Below are 22,236 nucleotides of genomic sequence, written 5' to 3'. Positions count from 1 at the left end.
TATAGTTTTAAGGATGATATCAAAGAATCATTGACAAAATTGCATTTATTGCATTTATTATGCTAAAGGTGAATTTGTTCTAGCAACTGAGAACACATCAAATCAGTATCCAATTTTTTAAATGTATTTATTTTTTTCTGGTGCAGCTAAATATTATCACAGTATGTGGTAAAGCATGGCAGCATGTGGGTGATGGGATGGAGTGTCACTGTGATATTAGTGGTGGAAAAGACCACACTCCCCTTCCAGTTAAAAAAAAAAAAAAGAAAAAAATCTGACTACAGCTTCCACTGCCACTAAACCTGATAAAATTGCCATAATTCATGCTGAATGCCACACCTTGTGTATAAACTCAACACAGTTCTTTATATAATCCTCAACAAACTAATGTAATGCAATTATATAACAGCTTAGCAGTATTGCTATCACATGTTAAGCTTCTATAGACAGCAGAGGATGCAATGTAGCTTAGATTACTCCAAGATGCCGCTGTAGTTGTGTCAGACAGAGCCCAGACGATGTAAAGCAGGTCAGCTGTTCATGTCTTACTAAACCAGCAGTGCAGAATCCAGGTCAAGCCTTTTAGTTACTGCAGCTAAAGCACAACCCAGGGTCAGAGCGCCGTTGCCATGACTACTCCTCCGGATGCTGCAGCGCAGCCCCTCTGAGGCGCAGCATCACTAACGGGGGTTGCTGGGTGGATGGGGAGGCTGTTGCCACGCAGAGCGACGAGAAACCCATGAGAGCCAATCGGAGTCAAGCAACACGGAGCATACACCAGGCATCCCTCTATTTATAATTTCTTGATGTTGTTTTGAAAAATCGATCATGGGTTGCTCAGAAGCGACTGGAGAGATGTAGGGCATTTCATTCATAAACATATATCAAAATTTAAAGATGTATGCATGGAAAAATCGATGAGTAAACCCCACGCGATGAAACACCTCACAGCATTCCCTGAATTATAAAGGTGATTGGTGTTTTCCATACTCTCTCTATAGGCTGCTTGAGTGTTTCATAACATCTGCACGGATCTCTGCTGTTATTAGACCGTGAGGAAATAAATCAATAGGAAGTTCTTCAACATGAGCCAACACAAAAAGACTCTGCCAGGTCTTTCCACTGACCATGAAAGAAGGGAGTGAAATAATGGTTGTGGGGTTTTTCACCCTCCTAATTAAGGCTTCAATCTCCTACACATCTCACCAACCCCACACCAATGGTATGTACTCTTTTTGCAGATAGACCATGAATAAAACAGACAACAAGCAATACATTTCAACAACATTTAAAAACGTTTTTTTAATTCAAATTTGCGACAAAATTAGTGTAGAATAGCCATTTTTTTTACCTGACGGTACACTGTCATTACTTAGCCTATTACTTGATTATTACTATGTGACTCCCTGAAAGTCAAAAAAGTAATTTTAGAAACACCCAAAATGGAGCATACCACATTAAAGGTAAATACACTAGAAAATGTCATTCATGAATGTGCATTTACTGCATGGAAGAAGCAAGAACATAATGTATATGCACGTGCGTAGTTTAGTTGATTGATAGCCAGAGCTGGGCAGTAACTGATTACATGTAATCTGTGTGGATCTTTCTCACATTTCCGGGTTTCTCATAGCGGAAGTCGTCATAGTTGGGTAAAATTCGAGAGCAGTGAATGGGAGAGTACCACAAATATATTTTTTGCATTCCCATTTGCTCAAATAGCAATAGAAAAACTACACGATAGTGTTTTCATGACTTTCAATCAAAGGAAAAAAATTGAGCTAGACTGATATCTGCAGTCAGAAGACAGAACAATGTCAAACTTGATGAAAAGGTTATATAATGCAATGTATAGTGTTATAAATGTACATACATATTTTTTAAAATCAAAATATAAAAATGGATTTATGATGATGATGACCGTTGAAACGCGTCATCACAAGCTTGTGAAAAGGGTCCATTATGTAATCATATTCCACAAATTAAGTCATTAAATTAAATTACATTTTAAAATACTTGTAATCAGTTACTTTTTTATTGATTACATGTTTATACATATTATTCACACAATAGCAATAAATGACTAATAATTTACTGATTCTCCGTAATTCCTCATTTTTCATTAAACTCACAAACCTTAGTGTAATGTAATGTTCAATGCACTTCATGTTGTTAATAACAACAAACATATATTCATGGAATATATTTCATTACTCTTTGTATTTTTATACCAATATGAAACAAGTCATACTTAAATAAATGTGCTAAACAAATTAGGTCAAAAGCAATCTAAAGGTAATCCAAAAGTAGCCAAATTATACCGTGAATGCATACATACATCACAGAGATGTCTATCTGACGTCTGCATTTACATCTGGAAGACGTATTTTTTGCTCATCTGCAATACGTCTATAGGACATTTCCAGACGTCTATTAGATATCTTTAAGATGTTTATGATTTATTTAGAATGCATGTAAAACTCACATCTTACAGACGTCGGTCAGATGTTTGTACACAGCAGATGCTTTCCAGATCAAGTTTAAAGAATTAAAAATTAAAAGGAAAAAAAAAAAAAAAAAAAAAAAAAACTCCCTTTGGTTGGCTACCACATGCATTAATGCATTAAAATTACATAACATAATGATGCTCTAAACAGTTTAAAGTAAATCCCGTGTTAATTTATTGTTATTTAGGCTACATTAAGCTAACAAGGTACGGGTATTTTGGAAGTAGCCTCTTGATGAATGTCTGAATGGTTAAAAATAAATACTGCAAGTTGCTTTTCAAACGCGTCTATTTTAGCATCAATTACGCTTTTGGTGCAAATAATGTGTAAATTCGGAACATTTGAGAGTAAACATATTTAAAATGCTACTTCACACTACATTCAAGCTTAGTCAGTAACTCTCTAAAAAAACAACATGCTTTTCCTCACGCATAACAAACAAATCAAGACGAAATCGATAGATGTTCCATAATAAACGCACTTACGCGTAATTTCAGTAACGTCCCGCAGACGCTCAAGAGTTCAGCACGGGCTGCCGTTTCACTGAACACCTCACGGTGGAGTATTTAGGCGTGGTGTGTCTGTGTCACGATCAAAATGTGTGAGAACAACGACAGCTGGACTTTGAATCTCCCCTTCTTCCATGAACACAACAAAAAATTCCTTATCATTGATGGGAAGCGTGATTCCCGCAGCGCTCCGTCAGCAGAATCACTCACGTGCGCGCAGCATCATCCCGCGCCCTAAAGTAACCCGCAGGCAGCACCACGAAAGCGAAAGACCCTTTCATTTTCAATGTCATCCGTGAAAGCAATATTTTCCAAGCCTTTATTCTGCTAGCAATATAGAATCACGATTAGAAAAAGACCTATCCACAATAAAAGAGTGCGAAAAAACATACTCTCCAAATACACACTCACATATCTTTGCAAGAATGTGACCTACATGCTGAAAATCTTTCTCACAAAGATAGGATGTTGATGTGAATGTGCAAACAGATGCTGATAGTTCAAACTTGCATGAGAGGATAAATATTCACAATATTACGGCTGTACTCAGTCTATCTTACAGTATTTGTCAAGGCATCTTTACTTTTTAAAGCCATTTTTGGCACATTCCTTTATGTTTTGGCTACCAAAAACAAACAAACAAATAAACAAATAAATAAATAAACCACAATATATGGGGTAAATTGTCACAAAAGAAGAAGAAACTTTTGGAAATTTTCCTGAATTTTTTATTTTATTTTATTTTATTTTATTTTATTTTATTTTATTTTATTTTATTTTATTTTATTTATTTATTTTATTTTATTTTTTATTTTTTTGAAGAAGAAGAAGAAGAAGAATGTGCTAACATTTCAATATAATAAAATACAATTAAATATGTGGTTAAATTCTTGCATTAAAGTATTATAAAAAGCAGTCCATAAGATCTGTGCACTATATAGTCTTCTGAAGCCACTTTGTGTATTTTTGCAAAAATTACAATTATTTAAGTAAGGGATAATCAGAGCTGGGTAGTAACTGACTACACGTAATCAAATTCCAAACATTAAGTATTTGTAACTAGATTATATTACATTTTAAAACACTCGTAATCAGACTATGTTTTTATGGATTACATGATTACATATTATTTACATAATATAAATAAATAATTCTTAATTTATTAATTCTCCCTATAATTCATCTTTTACATTTTCATTTCTAAAAAAAGTCTACTGATTATATACATTATACATTATATACAGAAATTTTTAAAGTTTTGTGAACATTCACATAAAGATCAGACAAAAAACACACATACTTGACTCTTTAAGACTTGTACTCTATTTGTTTTTTAACTATTTAATGTAAACCTTCAATTAAACTCATAAACCCCCTGCAGTTCTTTCATGAACACCAGTTTGGGAAACCTTGACATAATGTAAGGTTTAATGCACTTCGTGTTCGTAAATGTGTTTCCTCCTTTTTGTATTTTTAAAAGTAATTTAAAAGTAAAAGTAATTTAAAAGTAATTATATAACTGATTATATTACCTAAATGTGTGAGGTAATGAATTATATTACTAACTACATTTTTTGTCATGTAATTTGGAATCAGTAACGGATTACAATTTGTAAGTAATCTACCCAGCTCTGAGGATAATGTACATCCAACCGGTTGTTATCGCAGAATAAAGCCCGACAGGCTTATCAGCAGCCTGACGTGAAGTGGAACTCAGTCTATGGTACAGTATTTGTCAAGGCATCTTTATCTTTTAAAGCCATTTTTTAGCCATTTGGTAGCCATTCCTTAAAGTTTTGGCTACCAAAAAAAAAAAATATATATATATATATATACAATTTATGGGGTAAGTTGTCACAAAAGCAATCTGCCATTAAAGGAACAGTTCACCTAAAAAGAGAAACATTGATCTGAGTTTAAATATTTGTACGCAAAGCTTCCGTGAAGAAAGCAAGTTCAAACTAGATGGACATTTACGCGATACAATGCAATCATAGTACTTATTACACGAGTCTGCGATACTCAGATGACATAATTAAATAATTGTACACATAATATTGAATTGATATTTTAATATTTTAAAAAGCTGTTCCCAGCAAGGCAATAGCGCCGACTGCAGTTACCCAACTGCAGAGCTTGTGTTTTTAGTTTTTACCAGTTGTTATCAAGGAATAACATACCTTGGAATGTGCATGTGCATGTGAATGACCAATCAGAATTGAGTATTCCACAGAGCCATGTAATAAAAATATTTAAATATACAAAAAGACAAGACAAAAATGTTGGTTTAGATGGGACACTAACGTCACATCTTATAATCCATAATGCAGTCAAAAGCATGTGAGTTCACTGTACTAAGTAACACTCAGCAGCTCTTTCTCTGGGTATTTTGAAAGCATTTTAGATCGTTTCTCTTTCATTACACATCTGGAGTCACATAGGATTAATTCTAAAAGCATGAATTGCTTTATTTCACACTCAGATGTCAGCTGCAGCTCCTCAATGCCAAGATTGCTTGTTTACATCACACTAACGCTATTGAGAACGTGCTGATGGACACATGTCATATGACTCCCTGAATTACTGCTGAGAAAGGAATCATTCTAAACAGAGATTATGGCATTTTTTAAGATTAGAAACTTAGAAATCTGGCTTGTCTGCCTGAACATTCAGCTAATCATCTGTAAATGATTCATCATCAGTTTTCATTTTGGGTATCCAACTGTCCCTTTAAATGACCATCATAACGTCACCAACACAGTTACATTATTATAGCAAATAACAGTATGTTCAACATTCAAGAGAGCAGATGAGAGGCTGATGGCGTACAGGAAAATGTCAAGAGGTTTGTTTACTTCAATCTCTTCATGAGCTTCATTTAACAAATTGGCAACACGAACTAGGTCATGATGTAAAATTGATTAGTTGTGGTCCAATTTTTTAAATGTTTCATCACATTGATTTGTGTCCATAATTGCCACATAATGGGAGTCCCATGGAACATGACTCCTCTAAACTGATCGTTTTATTCAAATGTTTGTTGTGACAGAACCTCAGAATCAAATTTTCTTCTTGATTTCACATTGTTTAGAACTAATAAGAAAACAAACACTGATAAAGATAAAGTGAAGTTAACTAGCATCTGAATGTCCCTCAGAGACTACTGCGGTAAGTAACGCCACATTAAAGAGAGAAAGTATCTCTGAGGACTTGTAATGGAGATCAGTCGATATTTAGAAATATCGTATTACAAACACAATCGATTGTGGTCGGTGAAGCATAAATGCTGTTTAAAGTCTTCAGTAGTTTCTGGGCTCATGGGAATGGTGTCAACAACATCAGAGTAGATACTTGGCAAAAATCAAAGCATCAGACATATACAAAAGAACGTATCCACTGTCACAGAACTGCAAAGTGCTTTATGATTGATTTTTCACTGTGCTAAAACTGCACTTTGACCGAATAGAATACAAAATATTTATGGCCCAAAACTGACAGCAGACACAACAGCAGTAGTGTTTACATTTAGCATTAAATATGCATAGGAATTGAGTTCATTGCTGCAAGCCTCTAATCGCTTTCCTTTTCCTGTCTTTCAGGCCCTGGGAATTCAAGTCTTAGACACTGAAGGAATGAATATGGAAGAATTGCCTCAACTCACACAGGACTGTCTGTGACTGTGTTTCTTTTGGAATCAACAATTCATTCCATTTGAAACATGGATTGACCTTTGAGCCACTTCCACGGGAGTGTTTTTTTACAGAAACCTATATTGACAGTATATTGACTCAATGCACAAAGAAACAGAACGCATATGAATGTGCCCATGGAAGACATTTCCAGCACAAAATATTGCTATTAAAGGAATGCAGCACAACAGAAAGGGTCTTGTTTTTATATGTAGGTACATCTGAAAGTGTTGAGTCATCCAGCATCATTTACCAGGCTTAGCTCTACAGCCTCATATGAGCTTGTTTGTCTTTATGTTATTGAGTGGGAGGCTTATTGAAATTTTTAATGATAGAGACAGAAAATAAATGAATTTTTAGGGTATACAGTAGCACTGTAGCATTACAACAGTTATCGACAAACAATTAATTGGTGTACTGATATATTTGCTTATTACATATGATATACTACTGTTTTTTTTTCAGCTAGGATGCATTAAATTGATTAAAAGTGACAGTAAAGATATTGATAATGTTGTAAAAGATTTTATTTTCAAATAAATGCTGTTCTTTTGCACATTTTGCACAAAAATATGAAGCAGCACAACTTTTTTCAACACTGATAATAATCAAAAATGTTTCTTGAGCATATGACACAGAAGACTAGAGTAATGATACTGAAAATTCAGCCCTAATCACAGTAATAAATACATTTGTACTAGGGCTGTCAGTTGATTAAACTTTTTAATTGAATTAATTACATGATGTTTTGATTTATTTAAAAGTATCTAATTTATCGCAAATTAATCGCACATCAAATTTGGCTGTGAAATTACTCCCCGAAGATAATTTAATTTAATTGTGATAATTTAATTGTTGTGTAAAGCATCAAACAGACATTACAAAAAGTAGCTTCAGCAAAAAATAATGTTTAATAAAAATTATTTTATTTGATTCAAAATAGAATTTACTACACCTAAACATTTAGACTGCAACGGCCTAACATAATATGGAATAGAAGATAATTTGATAAACATCTCAGTATTTATGGTTGTCTCAGTAAGTCATGGTTGTACAGTCTTCAAAATACCTTCTTTCATGTTCCACAACAGAAAGGTTTGAAACGACACGAGGGTGCGTAAACGATGACAGATTATTATTATTATTATTATTTTTGATGAACTATCCCTTTAATGTTTTTATTTTTATTCTTCTTCTTATTTTTATTATTTTTTGTTTTGTTTTGTTTTTTGTTTTAATGAAATGATATTCTAAATAAGAAACTAAATCTAAAAATGTCTTCGATTCATTCAAACAGCTGATTCATTCAGGAATGAAGCCACTGCTATGGCTTCAAAGGTAATATATTCTCTGCAAAATTGAGCAAAAATACATAATACTGTGCTTAAAATATAGCACAATATCAACTTATTTACTGAACTGTTGTATAAAATCACATTTACGATCGTGATAGATCGGGACAAAATCAGCACTCCTGTCATATTGTTCTTGCTGCCCGTGTGATATCCTATGATATGTGATATGTTATATGAGACAAAACACATAGGGGGCTTTTTTTTTTTTTTTTTGCACCAATATCTTGAATTTTAGGGCATACCTGCATTTGTGGAGTTGTTGTCCTGCACCATATTTGTCAACAATCAACTATATGAAATATAAGATGATGTACATGTCTGGGAGAGGGTTAAAATATTTGGTAACACTTTATTTTAATAGTCCACTTAAGACATTCTACTAACAGTAAGTAAAGTTGCAACTGCATGTCAACTAATCATTAGAGTATTAATATCTACTTAATATCTTCTAACACTCTTCTAAACTTTGCAAGTATATGCCAACCTATTCTGCTAACCCTAAACCTAACCTAACAGTCTGCTCTGAGAGTTAGTAGACGTGTAGTTGCAAATTAATGAGAATTAGTTGACATGTAGTTGCAAAGTGACTTATAGTTAGTAGAATGTCTAAAGTGGACTATCAAAATAAAGTGTAACCAAATATTTTAATCGGGTTACTTTTCCATAACTAATTAATTTAGTTAACGTGTTACACTGAAAGCCCTAATTTGTACATTATATTACAATAGTTATTTTACATTGTAGTAACATTTTTAACAATATTAGCTTTTTTGACTGTATTTTTGATCCAGTAAAAACAGCCTTGGTGATCAGAGGAGACTTTTGACTTTAAAACACTACAAATGTTATCAACCCCAATGTTTGAATGGTAATGTAGAATATATAATCTTAATGTTTAATCAAGTAGTGATATTTCTGAATGATATTCTATTTATTTTATTATTGATTTATTATATGATTACAGTAATACATTTAAAAAAAGTCTTCAAAGATTGTTTAAAGCATAAAATCTTAAACCATGCTAATAAAAAGACATATTCAGCCGCCACCAGTAACCAGAGGCTCTGTAGTCTCATATATGATAATGAGATAGATCATGAGGGATTCCTCTGAGAAGGATAAAACAGCCACAGGTTGGGAAAGTAGCCAGCTGTATGAAAGTGAGCTTTGCAGCAGCCGCGTCTGAGTCTGAGGTGAGCCTGAGAATGACTAATGACTAATGCATCAGCCACTCCATTCACTTCCACAGGGCCAAACATTCTCCATTTCTCCTGTGCTGTACAAATGTCTCTGAGAGAAAGAGAACAGCAGTTACAAAACTGCACTTATAAAATCTTTATATGCCACTGCAGTGCTGTGCTTCAGCAAACTACTAATACACAGATGCATTTAGGGTGGGGTATTATAATTGAAACACCTGATTGTGACTATATATAAAATATGCATTGAACTAATTAGTTATGTGTTTTCTGTAAATACGTAAAACTCAGTTCCGCACAGCTTGCTTGAAGTGCATACAACACATTTTGACTGCAGAAGGATTTAGGAAGTACCACGCTGTAGTTACTTGACACTACAGTAAAAGTAATTAAATCTAAGCAGTCTGTGAGGCAAACAACTGCTGTTGAGACCATAATGCAAGAACCTATTCAGCAGCTAAATGAACAATCACACTCCCTGAGGATGTGCGGATGTCTTATAGGGTTGCCAGACTCAGCAAAGTAAAATAAGGAACACTCTCAGTTTTTCTTGTTAGGGAACTATGGGAAACTCTCCATTTCTTTACAGCACATCTCAGATGCAGGTAACAACTGACCATACTGTAACAAAAACAAACAAACAGAAAAAAACAGAGTGTAGAAATAAAAGTGTAGATGAATGAAGAATTATGTAAGTGCCATTTGCATGTACGATCCAGTCAATGTTTGTTGAAACTATGGTTTTGGGAGACACTGAAATGTTGAAGTATGTTGCTAACAATGGAATCTGTAGCCATATTGGCTAACAATGCTCTTGGGAAACACCTCTGAACATTTGATTGTTATTGCATTGATGTATATAGAAGCATAAAGAACAGAACATAAAAGCAGTAGCTTAAGAGCATAACATGCTGATAATAATTACTGAACAAATAGATCACTGTTGTCAGTCTAGTCAAAAATTGTTAACCCAAAACAGGTTAAAATGTTGCCTTTCAAAACTCTTATTTACAGCAAAGTGCTGTACCAGGCAATTCACAACATTAACCGTGCCAGATTAGACGGTTGGAAGCCAAAGTCTACTAGCCTTGCCAATGCACAATTTCTGTTTCAAATATTTTCGTATTTTATTTTATTATTTTTCTATGTTAGTTTAATTGCATCAGCTAACTGTATAAGGTGCACTTGGAGTGCACTTCAAATCTTTAAAGTATATTTAAGTACTGTACTTGCAGATAATATAACATTAACGAAATAAAAGGACATTTGTCTACTTAATGTGACACTTTCATGACTGTTTCCTAACACAGTTAAGTACACTTTTAAAAAGTCTGCTTTGTAATAATGTCAAAGGTTAACTTTTAAATACATTTTAAATCATGTTTTAATAATCTTTTGTGTTTTAATGAATTATACTTATTTTGATTTTGTTGACTAACATACAAAAGCACATAAAGCACTTAATTGTAATTTTAACTAGTCTAGTGTTATTTAATATTACATTTCAAGTTAATATTTTACATGTATTAAACTGCAGTGTCATCTTGCGCTCATCAAATGATAATTACAAATATATTGAAATACATTTCACACAAATTAAATATCACATTAAAGTAAATTAAATTAAAGTATAATTTAGTTTGTCATAAATGCTTGTCAGTACATTCAGCAGCAATATAATCATGAATTTACATAAAGATGCAAGTTCTACTTGAGTAGGTCAGTAATGCTCTTATTAATTGCATTTAATATAGATATCAACCATGTCAACATTTTTATTTAAATGTAAATAACATTACACTCAGTTCACAAATAAGTATATATTTTTAAAGCAAATTATTTCCATAATAAATAGAAGAGTAATCAATTTTGAAAATGTTTATTCTGCAAAACATCTATATAATCAGTATTTTCACAGTGGATTTTGGAAGGATGAAAATCCATAATGAATGTGGGTAATCCTGATAGTTAAAAAATCACTTGTATATATTGTTGTCTAAATTAGAGGGCAATTACAGGGGACTGACGATGAGCCCTGACTCATGACCTCTCTGAGTGTGTTGTTTTTCTCTCAATCCCTCGTTCTCACACTTCCTTTGATGTGTGGGTGAGAGGCAGCTACATCCGTCCTGCTGGGCATCAGCATGCTGCCCTAATTACCGCCCAAAAAGAGGGAAAAGCTCTTCATTCCACATGCAGAACATCTTACATTTTTATGCTGCATGGCTTAACATATTCATTACTTATTATTATCATTAATTATTTTTTTCCTCTGATTGCCATGTTGAGATCTAGGCAACATATTATTAAAGAGGCATCTTATACAACAAGAACTCGTACAGTTCGAGGAGGATCAAGTAGGCGTGTTTTTTTTTTTTTTTGTGCGTATTTTAGTGTTATTCAGTTCTGCAAGCATTTAGGTCAATGCCTGAATCATTCATAAAGACACTTGCAGCAGTCAGGAGTGCATGGATGATGGCTCTTGACTGCACTCCCTCGGGGCAGTTTCAAATTAGCATGGCATGGCGATAAAAAAACCAAACCATGGGATTGAACAACATATGGGGCTCCCTATGAAGGTCAGTAAACCCAACCCCCAAACACACATGACCTTATGGGATATTCTGTGGTTTGCAACTGGTTTGAATTCAGGACACAATACAGTAACAAAATTGTAAACAAAGATACCCTTAAAATGAAACTCTGTAGTGTATGAATTAATTCATTAATAGTAGAACAGTAGTGATACCCATTTATTTATTATTGTCAGATCTTCAGTGAATCAGATTCATAAAACTATAGCCTGTATTATTTGTTCATCAAATCGACTCATCTGGTCCTCAAATTCAACTCATTGCAGTGGATATCAGCTCATTGGAGATGAAAAATATCAGTGACTAACAACTTAAATTTTAAGTCTGCTCATCACAACAATCCATCAGAAGACTTGGAAGAATTGGAATATAGTGGATATACAGTATCTCACAAAAGTAGCTAAACCCCTCACATTTCAGCAATCATTTTAGTATATCTTCTCAAGGGACAATACTATAGAAACTTGGATATATTTTAGAGTAGTCAATGTGCAGCTTGTATAGCAGTGTATATTTACTGTCCCCTGAAAATAATTCAACATGCACCCATTATTGTCAAAATAGCTGGCAACAAAAGTGAGTACACCCTAAGTGACAACAGCACTATGTCATTTAACCATGCAAAGCCACATGTCCTATTCATCATGTTCATGTTTTTGGAGTTGTGTATCTTGTACTAGAGCAGTTAAAATTTGGTGCTTTGAGTACAATTCTCTCATACTGACCACTGGATGTTCAATAAGGCACCTCATGGCAAAGAACTCTCTGAAGATTTGAGAATTAGGGTTGTTGCTCTCCACAAAGATGGCCTAGGCTATAAGAGGTTGAGTAACGACCTGAAAATGAGTTACAGTACTGTGGCCAGGGTCATACAGAGGTTTTCCAAGACGGGTTCCATTCAGAATAGGCCTCACAAAGGTCGATCAACAAAGTGAGTGCTCGTTCTGTGCGTCAGGTGCAGAACCTGGCTTCAAAAAACAGATGCATGAGTGCTGCCAGCATTGCTTTAGAGGTTGCAGAAGTAGAAGGTCCACTTGTCAGTGCTCAGACCATACGCTGCACACTGCAACAAGTTGGTTTGCACTGGCATCATCCAAGAAGGAAGCCTCTTCTGAAGCTGGCTTACAAGAAAGCCTGCAAAGCCTGTTTGCTGAAGACAACCTGTCCAAGAGCATGAATTACTGGAACCTTGTCCTATGGTCTGATGAGACTAAGATAAACTTGTTTGGCTCAGATGGTGTCCAGTATGTGTGGTGATGCCCTGGTGAGGGGTACCAAGAAAATTATGTCTCTCCTCTTCTGTGTAACTCTGCATGAGTGCTGCTGGTACTGGGGAGCTGCGGTTCACTGAGTGAAACATGGATTCCATTATGTACTGTACATTTCTGAAGCAGATCATGATGACTTCCCTTCAAAAACTGGGCCGAACTGCAGTTTCACAACATGATAATGACCCCAAACACACCACCAAGATGACAACTGGCTTGCTGAGGAAGGTGCAGGTGAAGGTGATCTGAACATCCAGTAGCTCTATGATGTCATTATAGAGGATTTGAAGAGGATCCCAGCAACAACCTGTACAGCTCTGGTGAATTCCATGCCCAGAATGATTAAGGCAGAGCTAGATAACACAAAATACTGACAATTTGGACACAGTTTTGACAAGTTCACTTAGAGTGTACTCACTTTTGTTGCCACCTGTTTTGACAATAATGGTTGTATGTTAAGTTATTTTTAGGGGACAGTAAATATACACTACTATACAAGCTGCACATTGACTACTCCAAAATATATCCAGGTTTCATTTCTATAGTATTGTCGCTTGAGATGTTATACTAAAATGATTGCTGAAATGTGAGGGGTGTACTCACTTTTGTGAGATACTGTATAGTTCACAAGTCATATAGACTACTTTTATTTATTTATTTATTTATTTGTGGGTGCTTTTGGATTCCTTTTTGGCGCTTGAACACTTCAGTCCCTAAGTCTTTCAGTCTTTTTTGATCCACCCAATAGTAAAATAAGTAAAATACAAAATGAAGGTGAGTAAATAATGACTGAATTTCACATCTTGGCTAAAATAATCCTATTTTCTTTTGCTTTGCATGGTTTTGTTTATGGCTTTCGAGGACAAGGCATGTCACGTGATCAGTTCATGTTAGCATCTGTCTAATTTGGCTCACTTCTATCCAGTGACAGATGAATATGTGACGAAATAATGCATGTTTGAATGGATACACAGACCTGAACATCAACAACAGAAGATATTAAATGCACTTCTGCTCCCTTTTATGATAGGCCTGTTTATTTTTATTATATAGTTGCGTTTTATCATTTGCATTTACCAGTTTTTCCCCCCTCTGGTCTGCAACCTTAAAGGAAAAATTTGAAATTGACCTGTGCATATTTCTCTCCTGATTCAGCTGAGACAGATTTTTTTTTACTGTTAAATCATGGATTGTGGGCTTGTACAGTATTTTAACCAAAAGAAACAGTTTGAAGTTAAAAACATCCTAATGATTCAGCTTTTGGCTTTTCAAGATGTTAATTGATGAATGTTTTAATCAACTACCTGGACTTGCATTCTGACGGCACCCATTCCCTGAAGAGGATCTATTGGTGAGTAATTGGTGTTATGCTAAATTTCTCTAAATCTGTTTCCATGACGAAACAAACTAATATACATCTTGGATTGTCTGAGGGTGTAAATTTTCATTTTTGGGTAAATTATTCTTTTAATAGAACAGATTGGCAGACCATTTTTTCCATTAAATCTCATTGTTCTGGTTTTGTTTTTTTATGTTCATTGGTGTGCATCCAAATAAAAGACTAGTTGTCATACATACATTTTTTTTCCGCCGTCTCGTTTCTTGAGAGCTGTTGGCATTTGAGTTAATCTGCTCTCTGGAGGCATGTGCAAATGACAATTTAATGAAGTGTGGAGCGTCTTGAGTGATGGCTACAGTTCATAATCTCTCTGCTCTCTCAGTCCTTCTTTTGCAAGCTGGTCAGTGCAAAAAGAAACACTCCCATTTCAACCTCCAGCTAGCTTCAAGCAGAGGTCCCGCCTTCCACCGTCACTCATCCAAACCATCCAATGGGAGTGAGGCGTCTCAGAGCCCTGGGACTCGACTGGCTGACAGTGACATCATAATTCTACCCATCGTGGTGCTCATCTTGGGAAGTCAGGGAAATCTCTGCATGGTACTAAGTGGGAGGGGAACAGAAGTCAGTAATAGGAGTTTGACTACAAGGGTGTGTATTCAGTTTTACAAACACTGCTGTCAGCATGACAAATTGCAACTATTTTAGAGCGAACTCAGTGGAGAATAGAGCCCTGTATGAGCATGATGCAGCAAAACACTGCACCCTAAAGCTCAGACTCTCAACAGGCATTTACTTCACCCTATGAAGACCAAAAGAATAATTAAAAAGGAAAGCAAAGACATTTGCTTCCAATCAGTGATTTGGTGGGCTGAAAGCTTCTTAGTATTCTAGCATTTTAAGATTGCCATTGATTAACCGCAATGTGTGAATATTTTTGATTTTCTTACATATCAGGAGTGCAGCATACAGATAAACTCAAATCTAAAGGGCCAGAACGAATTTTAAAATTTTAAAATTATGGTTTATATCAACTTGTTGTAAATGGGACTATTTATTTAACTATAACAAATATAATAAAACTATAAATAATATAATCAATTAACTATTTCATAAAAAGTATTAGGAATGTGTGAATGTCTGTTTGTTGAGTTTAGTTTTGGTAAACACATAATTTTAATGAAAAAATGTAGGGTTTCAGTAAGAACATTTGTAAATGCTCTTTATTCATGATTTAAAAAATATGGTATGATTTTATTTTTAAAATAATTAAGTAATTTAAACAATTAAATAATCATTTAATACCATGATCTTGATGCACTAATATAGTACAATTAATACATTATCGATTGAGTTTATTCATTTATTTATTGTGAAATTTGAATGAATTTTCTCTGCAATTCTACAAAAAAGTGCAGCGAAAAGTGTTTACTTTGAAACAGTTTTCACTCAGAAATGTCTAATACATTTCACAAATAATTACAAAGAAACAGCAAGTAACACATTTATTTAAATGTGAAATTAAAAAGACTGAAATTGTTTTTCCTTATAAAACACACTCATTAATCATTTTATTTTATTTACAACTTTGAAAAAACATTTTTAGAATACAATTTTAAAATTAATACAGAATGACCCAGCCATAATGCTGATTTTAACACTGGTCCTGTATGGCTCTTTCCTTCAAAGCTCTGTACATACAGTGAAACTGAAGGTCACATAAGACTGATGGGTCATCAGTGACCTTGGGCAGAACTTGCCCAAAGCACGGCACACCGTAACCCCCTGCTGTCAGCCAGGTGGCATTGTACACTCGACATTGTACACTAGTCACAGACTGACTGCAGTGACACTTGGATGAGAACCAAACGCACTTGAAATCCCCTCACAAGCCACCAATTTTGTCTCAAGCCTGTGCATAGTATATTGTTTTGGGATGTACTAAGGACTTCTATGGGTTTCCACAGCGTAAACAAACCAGATTAATTGTTGTCTCAGCAGTACTAAGACTTCCACAGAGGCTGTGTAGAAATGCTTTACCCCTGCAGATCCATTTGGCAGGGCCTCTCGTCTCTTAACCTCCCTCTTTAGCACCATTTTCTCAGTCCTCAGGGGAACAGGCAGGCAGGTGCCTTTTTTTAGACCTCCTCCTTTTTTCCCGACACTTCCCAGCATGCCTCAGATAATGTCACAGGACTCTCATTTATTAATGTCCTGTCTCCTATACACAACTTTAAGAACAGAGGTCAGAACATATTATAATGCATACAGGACAATGGATACAGAGTCCTTGCAGTAAAGTCATTATCACAAATTACACCCAAACGGGTTGATCAGAATCCCTTTGAGATATGAGAACGACCTGTATCATCCTGAAGGGGTTTATTTTTACAGTTAATTACCCGATAAATAAATGCATTAGTTGTTTATTTGAGTCTGGTATTGGGAATCAATAAAAAGGGATAATTCACATTAAAAAAAATAAAATTCTGTCATTAATTACTCACCCTCATGTCGTTCCAAATACCATCATTCATCTTCGTAACACAAATTAAGATATTTTTGATTAAATCCAAAAGCTTTCTGACCCTGCATAGACAACAACGCAACTACCACGTTCAAGGCCCATGAAGGTAATAAGGAGATCGTTAAAATAGTCCATGTAATGTCAGTGGTTCAAGCTTAATTTTATGAAGCTACAAGAATGCTTTTTGTGTGCAAAGAAGCTCATTTTTTTATAAAATTGCTGCACCACTATTTCTTGGTGACAATGTGCTGCTACTAAATGATAGAAATGATATTCAGCTAAGCTGTGAGTTTGCAGTCTGAATAGAATGCAATGATAGATGAGAAAAACTAGGCTGTGCGACACTATAAAAACAGCAAAAAACACTAAAATGTATTAGAAATTTCTGAATGAAAAATTGTTTCAAAGTAAACACTTTTCGCTATACTTATTTGTACAACTGCAGTGAAAAACGTTCTATTGTGTTACTCTTTCTGGTTGCACAACACAACAAACATACAGCGAGCGATGAAATGGGGGGGGCACAAGGACTGGGATTGGAAAACACTGCGATAAGGCAAGAAGTAATATCCATTTAAATTTCAGATTTGGATCTGCTTTTCAGCGCTAGAGAAAACTTAAGGAATGGGAAGATCTGCAATCGGACGCCAAAGTTGCTTTGTTTTTTCTTGATAAGTGAGTAACATTGGTTTTGCTTTGTTTCACAGAACTAATATATGCTGGTTTTTGCTTGAATATGCTCATGTGTCATGTTCTCTTGTTTGTTCATCTGCAATCGGTGGCTGGTACAGCAGATTTTGCCATATCGTTGCCTGGGTTGCAGACACATGTGTGGGGCGAAGCTATCAAAATGGGGGTGAGACCCTTTTGGAGTAGGGGTGTGTTTGTTTTGGTGATTTCAAATATCAACACTGACTACAAGAAATCACTTAACCTACCTTTAATGTCGCCTGTGCAGATGAATGTGACAGTTTGGAATGACAGTTTGGTTGTTTATGTATGACATACAGGACGTATACATGCATTCAGCAGCTCAGAATCGAATGTATTTAAACACTGATTTTTTGTTGTTGTTCTTGCTCTATAATGGAATTTAGTTAAAATCTTTTTACTGTTTAAACCATTAAAAAACTTCCATATCCACCTTTTTCTGAACACAGAAGTCTAGCCCGACTGGAACGGTGCTTTACATTTCTGGTCTGTGGTGTTTATAGTCAAATTAACATATTTTCAGACCCAATAATATGTTAAACCTGCATGAGTATTTCCAGGTTTAATGAAGGCCTGCCTTCCGAAAAACGAAATGTGTTGTGATTGGTTAGCTGTCCCACTGCGTTGCGATTGGCGAACAGCTTAGATAGTATTTCAGTACTTCCACACCCCTTGTCAAAGAAGCAAGTTCCATGTACAACTCTTACCACAGGCTAGATTAAAGTGATTCTTACCTTTTAAATATTGATATTATTATGGTTGGATGCATATTATTGGACTGATAAGGAGAAACATCCGTCTATGCCATTCTAAAACTTGGGAGTGCATTCGTCTGAAAGAAGGAAGTCATATACACCTAGGATACATGGAGGGTGAGTAAATAATATGCTACAGTAGTGTTGGATCCTATCGGCAGCCTGCAAGATCACCAATACATGATATTATCGTGCTGAAGTATTTATTATCACTGATTAGCCTAGCCTATTCTAGTGCAAGTTTATGCATGTTTAAAAACACTCACGTTATAAGTGAAGCTATCTACACTGTATGATGAATAAATCTCTTACCACACACTGCACACGTCTGCAGTGCGTTACGGCTCCGATGCAGCAACCGGAGTAGATCGCAGCTTCGGCATGTTTCGCCCCCCCTGTACTGCACACGTCTGTGGCGCGTTACAGCTCTGAAGCAGCCACTCTAGTCAATGCTTGTGTTTATACCCACCACACTGCGGCTTGTTGAAGTGGTTCTCCTTGCTGCATCGCTAAAGTTAGGTTAATCCCCCACCTTGTCCCTATCCTCCCTCCAATAATTTGAATTTCTGTGGTGGGATTTAATTTGATTAATTTTTTTCTGAAAAACATACACTTTCTTACAAGTTAATACAAAATTGCCATCTCATTATGCTTCTTGTGAAATCAGGTTGGCGAAACAGGACCAGATATGTTTACTTCTTTAAGATTCTGTTACTATCCTACCTGTGTACTGTTATAATGGCTTTTCATTCCTACTGAGCTGCTGTCTCTGCTTAAAACCATCTTAATTTGTGAGAAGTTCAATCACAGATCCAGTTCTTCCATTCAACCCACAATGCACTAGAGAATAGACACTAAAACCAGGAAGTGTGCAAAGTATGCAAAATTCAAATTTATGATTGAAAAAGCTAAAGAAACAAACAACAGCAAATCAGGCCCACATAAAACCTGCATGCAAAAATCCACAGACTTTAGCTGAATTAAAGCACAACTCATTCACAATCCCATTCCCACTCCCTTGCATGTTCAATATTTTATTAGTGGGGCTGTTTTGATTGTACTTCGAAGGAAATGGAGCTGGCATTTTTCTAGGAGGTCTGTAACAGCTCTACGATGGGTGTCATCCAAACTCAACACTACTGCAGTACAGGCAAGATTCTTTGAAGAGCTCCTCCTGCATGTTCTGGATTATCCACTGTTCTGAATATTCACTGCAAAAATCCTACAATGGCTAAATATAGATGGCTGATTAATAAAACATGAATACAAATGAGATGGGGGGGGGTCTTAATCTAATAGTCCTTAAATCGGTGGAACATTTAAGAGTATTATCCAATGAAAATAAGGGAGATTCGTGGGTAAAAAGTGGGGTAGTCTTTGATGTACACGCAAAGCTGATCCAATAGGTTCCTGACGAATAGAGGAGGAGGCTAATCCAGCTCAAAACACCCTGGAGCGACTCTGAGCACAAAGAGAGTGATCTGCAAAGCTTCATACTGATCTGTGACCAGAGCCCCCATTGCAAACACTAACCATCTGCAGACTTCAAATGGGGCTAAACTGGTGTATTATGGTGATTTATACACTTTCTGAAGAAAACAGTGGTGCCTGTTCATACAAAAAAATGCTGTTCCAATTCTAAAGTGTTTGCCAGGGTTTTTTTAACCGGTAAACTCAATAAATGTCCACCCATAGTTTATGTGAATTACAGCTCTTTAATATGTACCTCCCCCCCTTTTAAGGGACCATAAGTAATTGGACAATTGGCTCAAAAGCTGTTTCATGGACAGTTGTGACATTCTGAGAAAAAAAGTTCAGCAAAATAAAAAGGTCTGGACGTTTACAGAGGATAACAGTAGTGGATAAATTGATAATCCTCTCCATGGTAAAGAAAACCCGTTTCACAACATCCAGCCAAAGAACACTCTTTAGGAGGTAGCCGTGTCACTGTCAAAGTCTACAATCAAGAAAAGACTTCATGAGAGCAAATACAGAGGGTTCACCACAAGGTGCAAACAAAGCCAGATCAGACTTTGCCAAAAAACATCTAAACAAAGCCAGACCACACTTCTGGAAAAGCATTCTGTGTAATTTGAAATTAAGATCAACCTGTACCAGAATGACGGGAAGAAAAAAGTATGGTGAAGGCTTAAACAGCTTATGATCCAAAGCATACAACATCATCTGTGAAACATGGTGGAGCAGTGTGACAGCATGAGCATGTATGGCTTCCAGTTGCACTGGGTTACTGGTGTTTATTGATGATGTGTCAGAAGACAGAAGCAGCCGGATGAATTCTGAAGTGTATAGGGATATACGCTCTGCCCAGATACAGTCAGATGGAGCAAAGTTGATTGGGTAGCGCTTCATAGTACAAATGGACAATGGCCCAAAACATACAGCAAAAGCAACCCAGGAGTTTTAGAAAGTAAAAAAGTGGAATATTCTGCAATGGCCAAGTCAGTCTTCTGATTTCAACTTGATTGAGCATGCATTTCACTTGCTGAAAACAAAACTAAAGGCACAAAGACCCACAAACATAACTGAAGTCAGCTGCAGTAAAGGCCTGGCAAAGCATCACAAGAGAGGAAACCCAGTTTCTGGTGATGTCCATGAGTTCCAGACTTAAGACAGTCATTGCCTGCAAAGGATTCTCAACAAAATAATAAACATTTTATTTATGATTATATGTATTTGTCCAATTACTTTTGAGCCCCTGAAAATGTGGTGTGTGTGTATAAAAAAAATTGTAATTCCTTAGCATGTTATGTTATATTTTTGTTATGAATTAAAGCTTAAAGTCTGCACTTCAATTTCATCTTGATTGTTTCATTTTACATCTATTCTAGTGGCATACAGAGCCGTAATTATGAACATTGTTTCAGTGTCCAAATATATATAGACCTGACTGTATCTAAGTGTGGGAGTTGTTTACTTACTTTTTAAATTAGTCTTTACATTCACGCCATTATATTGTTCATTGAAACTGATTCACGAATGCAGAACGCACACAAACACAAGAGGTGGGGTTTATCACATGAACTAATTACAGCCGAATATAACCAGTCTTATCCAGTCATATCAGTCATTATCAACAAGAAAAAAAAAAAAAAATATATATATATATATATATATAGATAGATAGATAGATAGATAGATAGATAGATCACAAGGGGCATTTAACCAAAAACCCTTTGACTTCAGGACGATGGATCTGGAAGTGCTACAATGCAAACCTGTTTCTGGGTAGCCTAGAAAAGTACATCATCCCTGCAGCACTCTATTACATACACAAATCATTACAATATGACATTACCCAGATAATCAATTTGACATATGTGAACGTCTGTGGAAATTACAGTTCATGGCCTGCATAAAATGTTGTTTTAGCAGCCGATGAGTCAGACACTACATCCTGTCCAGTGAACAATACACAGCTACAACTTTAAAAGACCCTTCAGTGGCTTGCTGGTGCAGCCCACCACAGTGTGGAGGAAGGGCTCTTAATAGACAATTCTGCGTTGACTGGCTGGAAGAAAGTGTGACTAACAGGTCAATGGTTAGCTAGTGTAGGCTACATCTGTGCAGATAGCTTCCCTCTTCAACCCTAAACAATCTGTTTGACCATTTAGCATCTCTGTCTATTCGGATCATAATACGTAAATGTTGCCCAATCATTTATGCATCCGCTATGCAGCTGATGCTCTCTGTTGTTAGGAAACCTCCACATGTGTCATGTCCTCTTTTCAGCGTACCTCCTTTACCATATCTGTTTATCTCCATCTT

The 22,236-nt window shown here is 35.7% G+C and overlaps 1 protein-coding gene across 2 annotated transcripts in view; it reads right to left on the bottom strand.

Moving 5' to 3' along the window:
• The window catches only part of phactr3b (phosphatase and actin regulator 3b), a 70,398-nt gene that overhangs the window by 42,979 nt on the left and 5,183 nt on the right, over positions 1-22,236 (bottom strand). The window contains exon 1 of one of the 2 annotated variants that reach the window (XM_051122976.1): positions 2,993-3,134. The exons of the other annotated variant lie outside the window; for it this stretch is intronic. The gene's annotated coding sequence lies outside the window, so the exon portion shown is untranslated. Of the gene's footprint in view, positions 1-2,992; positions 3,135-22,236 lie in introns of those variants that run through there. 2 annotated transcript variants of the gene reach the window in all.

The sequence above is a fragment of the Labeo rohita genome, chromosome 11 (assembly GCF_022985175.1).
Source record: "Labeo rohita strain BAU-BD-2019 chromosome 11, IGBB_LRoh.1.0, whole genome shotgun sequence".
In the NCBI taxonomy this organism is placed as follows: domain Eukaryota; kingdom Metazoa; phylum Chordata; class Actinopteri; order Cypriniformes; family Cyprinidae; genus Labeo; species Labeo rohita.
Note: the sequence above shows the minus strand (reverse complement) of the source record. Positions and strands in the feature narration are given on the sequence as shown.